The sequence below is a fragment of the Aegilops tauschii genome, unplaced genomic scaffold (assembly GCF_002575655.3).
Source record: "Aegilops tauschii subsp. strangulata cultivar AL8/78 unplaced genomic scaffold, Aet v6.0 ptg001119l_obj, whole genome shotgun sequence".
Taxonomy (NCBI): domain Eukaryota; kingdom Viridiplantae; phylum Streptophyta; class Magnoliopsida; order Poales; family Poaceae; genus Aegilops; species Aegilops tauschii.
The window spans coordinates 1-12,500 of NW_027333326.1; the positions used below are offsets into that span (position 1 = coordinate 1).

The 12,500-nt window shown below is 32.4% G+C and overlaps 1 non-coding gene across 1 annotated transcript; it reads left to right on the forward strand.

Annotated features, from left to right (window-relative positions):
* Nucleotides 1–3,139: 3,139 nt before the first annotated feature.
* TRNAL-UAG (transfer RNA leucine (anticodon UAG)) lies at nt 3,140–3,219 on the forward strand. Its single transcript has one exon. It is a non-coding gene; the product is annotated as a tRNA-Leu (tRNA).
* The last annotated feature ends 9,281 nt before the right edge of the window (nt 3,220–12,500 follow it).

Below are 12,500 nucleotides of genomic sequence, written 5' to 3' on the forward strand. Positions count from 1 at the left end.
AAGGCAGTTAATCCTGCAGTAAAGGAGGCTATTATTCCAAAAAAGGGCGAATACAACCAACTATTACTAAGGATTTCATCTTTGGACCAGAAACAAGCAAGAGGTGGAATACCACAAAGAGAAAGTGTACCCCATAAAAAAGTAGTTCTTGTGATTGGAATGTATTTTCTTAAACCGCCCATAAGAACCATATTTTGACTTTTATCTGGTGAATATCCAACAAGAGGTTCCATTGAATGAATAACGGATCCGGATCCCAAGAACAATAAAGCTTTTGAATAAGCATGAGTGATCAAATGGAATAAAGCAGCTTGATAAGAACCTATACCTAGAGCTAACATCATATAACCCAATTGAGACATTGTAGAATAGGCTAAGCTTCTTTTAATATCTCTCTGAGCAAGAGCTAAAGTAGCTCCTAAGAATAGTGTTATTGTACCTACTAAAGAAATAAAACTCATTATCAAAGGTAAAGATATGAAAAGAGGAAGAAGTCGAGCTAGAAGAAAAATTCCCGCAGCAACCATAGTTGCTGCGTGTATAAGAGCCGAAATAGGAGTGGGCCCTTCCATAGCATCGGGTAACCATACGTGAAGAGGGAATTGTGCGGATTTCGCAACTGCACCAAGGAATAATAAAAAAGCACACAAGTAGTAAGTAAAGAGTTAATTCCATTATTAGGAATCCAGTTATTAGCTATTTTGAACAAATCCCTAAACTCTAAACTACCTGTTATCCAAAAAAAACCTAAAATTCCTAATAATAGACCAAAATCCCCTACACGATTAGTTACAAAAGCTTTTTGACAAGCACTCGCTGCGATTGGTCGTGTAAACCAAAAGCCTATCAATAAATAAGAACACATTCCCACGAGTTCCCAAAAAAAATAAATTTGTATCAAATTGGAGCTAGTAACCAATCCCAACATGGAAGTATTGAAAAACTTATATAAACAAAAAATCTCAAATATCCTTCATCGTGAGACATATAACCATCACTATAAATAAGAACCAGGATTCCTACAGTAGTAATTAGCATTAACATAATAGAAGTAAGTGGGTCAATCAAGTATCCAAATTCTAAAGAAAAATCATTATTGACGGTCCAAGACCATAGATATTGATAGATCGACTTCCATTTATTTGTTGAATAGACAGTTGAACTGAGAATACCATAGCTATACTTAAGAGTAAAACACTAGGAAAAGCCCATATGCGACGAAGATTTTTTGTTGCTGTAGGAATAAGAATAAGGCCAAATCCCATTGACATAATAACTGGAAGTGGGAGAAGAGGGATTACCCATGCATATTGATATGTATGTTCCATAAGAAAAGAAATTGCAATTTTTACTTCAATTTTTACTTCAATTTTTCTATAAAATTGTTTCCGATTCACCAAACCAATTCTTATCTCTTTCTGAAAGAATAAATAAAAAGAATAAGAAAAAATACTGAAATTCTTAATTTTTCCAAAATTTATCTCATTGAAATAATTAAAAATTAAGAATGGGTTTAGTTGGTTAAATTAAAAAAGTTAATAAAATAACTTCGTTACCTAGTTATTTTATTAACTAAATAAAGATATTTATAAAAATAAAAAAAAAAGTGGAATCATTTTACTTTCTATTCATAATTCATTTTTATATTCTTTAAAACAAAGATGAAACAGCTCTCTTGTTCCATAATTAACTGATTGAGTGAATTCAATGAAAACCTATGTTTATAAGAAATTATCGAATAGTCCTTACTTCATATAGAACTAAAATCCTAATGACTATAAATTACCTAAGTTTTAGAATGTCTTGTTTAAGAGACTCAGTATTTTTTGTTTTGATTGGAATTCCTTTCCTTTATGGAATACCATTCTGAACTTAATTAACTATTTTCATTTTCCCTTCTTTTTATCCCCCGTCTTATCTTATATGGGGGATAGGCTTCCATACCATATATCTATATATGGAGTATACTTGATATATAAATAGATATAAATAGATTTAAATGAGAAACCTTTCTATATATTCTATATTATTAAAAAACAAGTATAAAATAAAAAATGTTAAAAAATTCTTGTTGTCTTATCCGCATTAGACAAAATGAAGTAAAAAATAATTCAAAATTTAAGTATCTTTCAGTATCTAAGTATAAATACTAATAAAAAGAAGAAAGAAGGATTGATTTGCAGCAATAGATGTCTTTCACATACAACTAGAAAAAAGTAATTTCCTTTTTGAATGGCAGTTCCAAAAAAACGTACTTCAATGTCAAAAAAGCGTATTCGTAAAAATATTTGGAAGAAAAAGACTTATTTTTCCATAGTACAATCTTATTCTTTAGTAAAATCAAGATCATTTTCGAGCGGTAATGAGCATCCAAAACCAAAGGGTTTTTCTGGGCAACAAACAAATAATAAGATTTTGGAATAATATGAATTGACTTATCAAAAAAGAATTCCAATTATTTAATAATTTTGATTCTTCTTTGAATGTACTTTTATGTGTCGAATTACTCGGTACAATATTCTTAGAACAAAAAACCCCTCTTATCTTATATATACAAGAAAAAAAAGTTTTGTTTGGTATACTGTGTGCTAAGTATTCTTTTCCTATCAATGAACTTTTCATAATTTTCATAATAGAATCCTCATATTCTATTATGAAAATTATGAAAAGTGGAGTATTCTTACAATAGGACTTACAACTTCCACCTATCTTCTCCAAAATCATAAGGTTAGTAAATCTTATTAATAAGAGCATAAAGACTTTCATTCTAGAAATTTTTAAAAAATCCAAAAAGCCTTTTCCATTTATCCATTTTAATTTCATCATTAAATAGAAACCCTTTTGGATTTTTTTCATTGTATTGAAAGAATTTTCAAAATGTAAACGAGAAATTAATTAGAAAAAATTAGTTCTACAATTGCAAGTTAGAAAAAAGAAATTCCAACTCTTTCAAGCAGTGTTTGTGTTTCTATTGGGCAAAGCAAGAGTTTATTGTAAAAAAAAAATGGAAACGATACTACCAAACGAAGTCTATTTTAATGAAAACTCTAATGTTCCTAAATTTTATGGACTTTCCCAATATCGACGATTCCCAAGATAATAGCTATTATTCTTTTAAGTTACCTATTATTTGAAGTTAGCCGCCATGGTGAAATTGGTAGACACGCTGCTCTTAGGAAGCAGTGCTCAAGCATCTCGGTTCGAATCCGAGTGGCGGCATTCTTGAAAAAGAATACAATAGATTAGAAATCAATTCGAAATTTACAATTTTGTAATGGGACCTTCCCCTTATGCTATTTGCAACTTTAGAACATATACTAACTCATATCTCTTTCTCAACGATTTCAATTGTGATTACGATTCATTTTATAACCTTATTAGTTCGTGAACTTGGAGGATTACGTGATTCGTCAGAAAAAGGAATGATAGTTACTTTTTTCTCTATAACAGGATTCTTAGTTTCTCGTTGGGCTTCCTCGGGACATTTTCCATTAAGTAATTTATATGAGTCATTGATCTTCCTTTCATGGGCCCTGTATATTCTTCATACCATTCCTAAAATACAGAACTCTAAAAATGATTTAAGCACAATAACTACGCCAAGTACTATTTTAACGCAAGGCTTTGCCACATCGGGTCTTTTAACTGAAATGCATCAATCCACGATACTAGTACCTGCTCTACAATCTCAGTGGTTAATGATGCATGTCAGTATGATGTTATTAAGCTATGCAACTCTTTTGTGCGGATCCTTATTATCTGCCGCTATTCTAATCATTAGATTTCGAAATAATTTCCATTTCTTTTCTAAAAAGAAAAAAAAATGTTTTAAATAAAACATTTTTCTTTAGTGATATTAAATATTTTTATGCAAAAAGAAGTGCTTTAAAAAGAACCTCTGTCCCTTCATTTCCAAATTATTACAAATATCAATTAACGGAGCGTTTGGATTCTTGGAGTTATCGTGTCATTAGCCTAGGATTTACCCTTTTAACCGTAGGTATTCTTTGTGGAGCAGTATGGGCTAATGAGGCCTGGGGATCCTATTGGAATTGGGATCCTAAGGAAACTTGGGCATTTATTACTTGGACCATATTCGCAATTTATTTACATAGTAGAACAAATACAAATTGGAAGGGTACGAATTCTGCACTTATAGCTTCGATAGGATTTCTTATAATTTGGATTTGTTATTTTGGTATAAATCTATTAGGAATAGGCTTACATAGTTATGGTTCGTTTACATTAACACCTAAATGATTACATAAAATAAAACCTTCATGAAATGAAGGTTTTTACTTTTATGTTTTATTTGAGAACCCCTTGAACGCCTTCTCAAAGGGTTCTCAAAAATTCGAGATAGATCTAATTATACTTTTTTACTTATTTCTGCATTAATAGAGCAGACGAGTAAAAAAAAGCAAACCTATTTAGGATAATAATTGGATAAGAGAGCCTCTACCCTGTCAACGGATAGGGAGAGAACAAAATCTGGATAAATACCAATTCCTATTACTGGTAAAAAGATACAGATTAAAATAAAGAGTTCTCGTGGTCCAGAATCCACAAAATTTGCGTTTGGAACATTAAATAGCTTGTATCCATAGAACATCTGGCGTAACATAGATAATAAATAAATAGGAGTTAATATCATTCCAATTGCCATTACAAAAGTAATTAGTGTTTTTGGCATTAACAGAAATTTTGGACTAGTAATTAGTCCAAAAAATACTACTAATTCTGCGACAAAACCACTCATTCCTGGTAAGGCAAGAGAAGCCATTGAAAAGCTACTAAACATGGTAAAAATTTTAGGCATTGGGATGGATATTCCCCCCAGTTCTTCGAGATAAACAAGACGCATTCTATCAGAAGCGGTTCCTGCCAAGAAAAAAAGTGTAGCACCAATAAATCCATGGGATAATATTTGTAAAATAGCTCCATTGAGTCCAATGTTGGTTATGGAACCAATTCCTATAATTATGAAACCCATGTGAGATACAGAGGAATAAGCTATTCTTTTTTTGAAATTTCGTTGACCAAGAGAAGTTGAAGCTGCATAGATTATTTGGATCGCTCCTATTATTACTAACCAGGGCGAAAATAGATAATGAGCATGAGGTAACAATTCCATGTTGATCCGAATCAATCCATATGCTCCCATCTTTAATAATATTCCCGCTAAAAGCATACATGTACTATAATGTGCTTCCCCATGGGTATCTGGTAACCACGTATGTAGGGGTATAATCGGCAATTTGACAGCATAAGCAATAAGGAAGCCAAAATATAAAAGTATTTCCAAGGTTGCAGGGTATGATTGATTAATTAATCTTTCCAAATCTAATCCTGGTTCGTTGGAACCATATAAGCCCATACCCAGAACTCCGATTAAGAAAAAAATGGAACCGCCTGCAGTATACAAAATAAACTTTGTAGCTGAATATAGACGCCTCTTCCCCCCCCACATGGATAAAAGTAAGTAAACAGGAATTAATTCTAACTCCCACATGATAAAAAAAAGTAAAAGGTCTCGCGAAGAAAATAATCCTATTTGACCACTATACATTGCGAGCATCAGGAAATAGAATAATCGCGAATTCCGTGTAATTGGCCAAGCTGCTAAAGTAGCTAAAGTAGTGATAAATCCTGTCAATAAAATAGATCCTAATGAAAGTCCATCGATTCCCAATCTCCAGTGGAAATCGAAGACATCTATCCATTTATAATCCTCCTTTAATTGGATTAAGGGATCCTCCAGTTGGAAATGATAACAGAACGCATAAGTCATTAGAAGGAATTCTAATAAACAAATAGATATAGTATACCACCTAACGACTTTGTTTCCCTTATGAGGTAAAAAGAAAATTAATGAACCTGCAAATATCGGCAAAACAACAAGTATTGTTAACCAAGGAAAATAACTCATGATAAAGTGATAAAGACAAGATACGTTTTGACCAGAAAAGCCCGTGCTCGATTATTTCGAGCACAGGCTTCTTCGGTAAAGAGGAATCAGACGATTCGAGTGAAGTTTTTTGTAACGTATCAATAAGATAGAGCCATGCTACGTGTTGTTTCAGGCCCTAAATAAACGCGGACACTTAAAAAATCTGTCGGGCAGGCAGATTCACATCTCTTACAACCCACACAATCTTCGGTTCTCGGCGCGGAAGCAATTTGCTTGGCTTTACATCCATCCCAGGGTATCATTTCTAATACATCTGTTGGACAAGCTCGTACACATTGAGTGCATCCTATACATGTATCGTAAATTTTTACGGAATGTGACATTGGATCTATAAATTTTTCTTTTCAACATAAAATTTTTCGATCTGGTAAAAATGAAATTAGTACTATAATGAGTCATATGTATTGTAGACACCAGACGAAGCAATGGTTTATCCAAACTTCAAAAATAAAAATCTATTTTTTAATCTGTTTGTGAGAAAGCGTGAAGAGAGCCAAGAGACTTTAATTTTGGATTTCAACAATAAGAAATAAGAAAGAATTTTACGAATTGTACAGACGAATTCGAATTAGCCAATAAATTGGCTATCGTCTTTTCAATATAAATTATTGCAATATTCAAATTGCAATATCAATGAATTACAAATACAAAAATTCATTTAAGTGAAAAAGAATACTATGCAATAATCTACTAAAAAAAGCAATAATCTACTAAAAAAAATGGATATTCTCAAATAATACTAAGAAAATAGTATTGATTTCTATTTATTTTAATATGTGCGCCTTTGTTTAGAGGATTCTATGTCTAATTATTCAAAATTCTAATTATTCAATAAATTAGATTGATTGATACGAGTGGATTTCCTATTACGATGGATGGAAGAAAGAATGGATAGTCCAATAGCGGCTTCAGCAGCCGCAAGGGCTATAACAAAAATTGCGAAAATATCTCCTTTTAATTGGCGACTATCAAATAGATCAGAAAATGTTACGAGATTTAGATTAATTGAATTCAGTATAAGTTCAAGACATATTAGAGCTCTAACCATGTTTCGGCTTGTGATCAATCCATAGATACCAATCGAAAATAAATAGACACTCAAAAAAAGTACATGCTCAAACATCATTAACTAACTCCTTATCAATCTCGATTCATTTCAATATGAGGGCAAGAATTGAACCGATTCAATTAATTACAATAGAACAATTACACAACAAAAGAGAAAATAAAGGAGGTATTTGTTGGCAGTAGATGGATTTTACTAAATCAAAATTGTGATTCTTTAGTTATTTATTTTAGATTTGCAATTCTTATAATTTGTACTTTTTCTAAGTTTTCTTATTGCCGAGCCATAGTAATTGCACCTATTAAAGAAACTAGAAGAATTATGGAAATGAGTTCAAACGGAAGATAAAAATCGGTTGCTAAATGAATTCCAATTTGTTGAACATTATTTATGAGACCCTGTTCTACTATTTGGTTTGATCTTGTAGTCCAAAGAATTCCATACCACGACGTATCTGGGATAGTAGTCATTAGCGAAAAAACAATAGTTATACAAACGAGTGAAGTGAACCCATCTCCAATAGTCCAATAATTCTTATCTTTAGACCATTCTGAGCCATTTACGAACATTACAGCGAATATGATCAAGACATTTATGGCTCCCACATAAATAAGAAGTTGTGCGACAGCTACAAAGTAGGAATTTAATAAAAAATAGAATAAGGATATACAAACAAGAACTAATCCCAGCGAAAAGGCAGAATAAATGGGGTTGGTAAGTAATACTACTCCTAGACCCCCTAGTAGAAGAACAAATCCCCCAAATAGCATAAGAATCTCATGTATTGGTCCAGGTAAATCCATTATGGATAAAAAGAAATTAATAGTATAAAATTTTTCATGAACTGACTAAAACTAAAGGATTCAAGGAAGGAAAAAAGGATTTGGGTATTTTTTTGTGTATAAACTGTATAGTTATAAATTATATTATATCACGAAAATCTAGTCTGATTTAAAATAAGAAATAATTTCCAATAAGCAGTAGTTTTTCTTTATAGTTTAATTTTAAAGTTTAATAAAGAATTATTAGATTTTTATAACAAAAAGACAAAATCAAAGTTTAGTAATCAGTAATCGTTCTTGAATTCGAAGATTTTTCTTTGTTTATTTTACTTTCAGACGAATTCCTAATTGTTTGAATTGTGTAATCTCCCATTATGGAGATTGGTAACCGACTTAAAGCAATTTGATTGTAATTCAATTCATGACGATCATAGGTAGAAAGTTCATATTCTTCAGTCATTGATAAACAGCTTGTTGGACAGTACTCAACACAATTGCCACAAAATATACAAACTCCGAAATCAATACTATAATTAAGCAATTGTTTTCTTTTAATATCCTTTTCAAATCTCCAATCCACAACGGGTAAATCTATCGGACATACGCGAACACATACTTCACAAGCAATACATTTATCAAATTCAAAGTGGATTCGCCCTCGGAAACGCTCTGGTGTAATTGATTTTTCATAAGGGTAGTGAATCGTTATAGGTAAACGATTTGTGTGGGATAAGGTAGTTATGAAACTTTGACCTATGTACCTTGTAGCACGTATTGTTTGTTGACCATAACTCATGAACCCAGTTACCATAGGGAACATATTCATTCTAAATATCTATGAAAAAGATATGTTTCTTTCTCTTGTTTGAGAGAGCTTTTGTGTTGAAAATATTCTTACTATTATTGTATTATCTTATTTATAGTGAAACAAGTTGAGAAGAGGTTGTTAATAAGAGATTGCCCAGGGAAATAGGTAAAAGAAATTTCCATCCAAGATTTAATAACTGATCCATTCTCATCCTCGGTAAAGTCCATCTTATTGTGATAGAAATGAAGAGAAATAAATAAGCTTTAGTTAATGTAATAAATATACCCATTGTCATTTCCAAAATTCCAACTGCTTTATTCATTTGGAAAAAATCAAAAAAGGATATATAGGGAATAGAGAAATTCCACCCGCCCAAGTAGAGAACTGTTACAAATAAAGAAGAAACTAATAAATTTAGGTAAGAAACAAGATAAAATAAACCATATTTGATACCGGAATATTCAGTTTGGTAACCTGCTACTAATTCTTCCTCCGCTTCTGGTAAATCAAAGGGTAATCTTTCACATTCTGCCAAAGAAGAAATTAAAAAAACCAGAAAACCTATAGGCTGACGCCAAATATTCCATCCAAAAAAACCGTATTTTGACTGTGCTTCAACTATATCAACTGTACTTGAACTGTTAGATAATCATAGTCGATGATAACATCACAGTTCCCACCGCTATTTCAAAACCGTACATGAAACCTTAGCTTCATACGGCTTCTCTATGATCAGAAAAAAGAAAGGACTGTTTTGTTCCTAGCCCCTGGGGCGTAGATAGAATTAGATAAAATAAAATAAATAGATTTGAAAGTCCTAAATTAGACCAAAGGAATTCCGTCTGCTAGAATAAGAAAAAGCGCTTCCGAATTGATCTCATCCTTTATAATATAATGAAAATTTTTCTTTGTTCAGTAATAACTTAATCTTGGAATAAAACACTTGTTACTTGTTATAGGAATTCAATTAATAAATGGAAAGAGTTGGGTATTAGTTCATGAGCAATTCTGCATGAATATGGATAGAGGAAGGAAATAATGAAAATTTTTTCTAGTGCACTCCATATCTTTTTTACTATTCTTCTTTCCCCAGGGAGGGGGTATTCAAAAAGAAAAAATGGATAAAGGGTTAATTCGTTCTTGATAGCCATTTCCTTAACAAGTGAATGGGAACATACTCTGGATCGGAATCCGAAGAAAGTACTACTTGATAATTTCTACAAATTGCAAGTCCTTATTATGATTCCTTTTATGGGCAAAAATCTCTAATGTTTTAGATTTTCCATTACTAATCCTTTATGTACTTTAGTGTTCCTAACCCTTCACTAACTTTTGGTGGATTCTTCTTATGGATTATTAAGTTATAGTAATAACTAGGAGTATTCTAGTAATGGAATTCCATATCGTGAATCCTTTATTCTTGGCCGCTTCAAGATATGATGACTAATTAAAAAATATCAACCTTGGGATAAAGAGTTTACACTGCTTATGTTTACTTCCACTTTTTTCTTGTACGTAGGAAATGAGATTTTTTCTTTTTACTACAAATTTTTAAGCTGTTTTGTTTCACTCATATAGCTATCTAGTTTAACTTACCAACCCAAATACTAAATAAGAAAAGGAATATAAATAGTTAATGGATTTTATAGGAAAAAGATCTATTTTAACGAATCACACGTAGAGATATTGCTAGCACACAAAAAGTTAATGGTATTTCATAACTAATGGATTGAGCAGCAGCTCGTAGACCGCCTGAAAAAGAATATTTATTATTTGAGCTATATCCTGCCATAAGAAGACCAATAGGAGCTATACTTGAAATGGCAATCCATAAAAAAACACCAATACTAAGATCGGCTAAAACAAAATGATATCCCAAAGGGATAACTAAAAAACTTAATAAAACTGATATGACTGCTATAGAGGGTCCAATGCTAAATAAAGAAATATCTCCTCGGGATGGCAGAATATCTTCTTTTAAAAGTAGCTTAGTCCCATCTGCTATAGCTTGAAGCAGGCCCAGGGGGCCAGCATATTCAGGACCAATACGTTGTTGTATCGACGCAGATATTTCTCTTTCTAACCACACAATTACGAGTACCTCTATTGTTATTCCCAAAAGGAGGGTCAAAATGGGTAGAATCGATATCAGTCCATAGACTTCTTTTAATAATTCCAATTTCGAAAAAGAATTGATAGTTTCTACCTCTACCCTATCTATTATCATTTCAACGATCAACTTCCCCCATAATGATATCTATACTACCTAATATCGTCATGATATCAGCCAATTTCATTTTTTTAACTAGCTGAGGAAGAATTTGCAAATTAATAAACCCGGGTGGACGGATTTTCCATCTCCAGGGGAAAAGGCTATCATCTCCTACTAGATAAATCCCTAATTCACCTTTTGGGGCTTCTACTCTTACATAAAGCTCTTGTCTTGACAATTCAAAATTGGGCGAAGGTTTTTTACCAAGAAATTTATACTCAAAATCATTCCATTCAGAATTCTTTTCTTTCTTAAAGCGTCGGACTTCTAAATTCTCATAAGGTCCTCCAGGAATTTTTTCTACAGCTTGTTGAATTATTTTGATGGATTCCCTCATTTCACCAATTCGTACTAAATAGCGAGCTAACGAATCCCCTTCTTTTTGCCATTGGACTTTCCAATCAAATTGGTTGTAAGACTCATAAGGATCTACTTTACGAAGATCCCATTGTATTCCAGAAGCTCGTAACATCGGTCCCGATAAGCCCCAATTTACTGCTTCTTCTCCGCTAATAAAACCTACTCCTTCAACTCGCTCTAAAAAAATTGGATTCTGTGTAATAAGTTGTTGATATTCAACAACTCCGCGTAAAAAATAATCACAGAAATCTAAACATTTATCGATCCATCCATAAGGTAGATCGGCGGCTACTCCTCCGATGCGAAAGTAATTGTGCATCATTCGCATACCTGTAGCAGCTTCAAATAGATCATAATTAATTCTCTCTCTCTAAAAATATAGAAAAAAGGAGTCTGTGCGCCGAGATCCGCCATAAAAGGTCCAAGCCATAGCAAGTGAGAAGCTATCCGGCTTAATTCTAACATAATTACCCTAATATAGCTGGCTCTTTGTGGTATTTGAATATTCTCCAAGAATTCTGGTGCATTTACTGTTATTGCTTCTGTAAACATAGTAGCTAAATAATCCCACCTTGTTACATAAGGTAAGTATTGTATAATAGTTCGGTTTTCCGCGATTTTTTCCATTCCTCTGTGTAAATAGCCTAATATGGGTTCACAATCAATAACATCCTCACCATCGAGAGTAACGATCAGTCGAAGAACACCATGCATTGATGGGTGTTGAGGGCCCATATTGACTATCATGAGATCTTTTCTTGTAAGCGGTAGACTCATATCCTTTCTTCCTTAATTCATTATTCCATGAAAATGGATTATTCCATGAATTCCTCAAAGCGAGGCTCATCAAAATGAAAAATCTAAGACTACTATAAGACTACTAAAAAAATAATAAAACAAGAAAAAAATTTGAACGATTAAATTACTGCTCCCGAATATTCAACTGACCGATTAATTTCTTATAACGTACTCTATTTTTCTTTGCCAAATAAGCCAGCAAACGTCGACGTTTTCCCAAAAGTCTTCGTAGACCTCTTTCCGATGAAAAATCTTTTTTGTGTAATTCCAAATGTGAAGCAAGTCTCCGTATCTTATTGGTGAAACTGAATACTTGAAATTCAACAGAACCCCTGTTTTCTTCTTTTTCTTCTTTAACCATAAATCCAAAAATTTTTCTACCTCCTTTCTTTTTCATGTATTTTTCTGATCAGGAAAAATACAAAATTATGTCAGTTATTTTG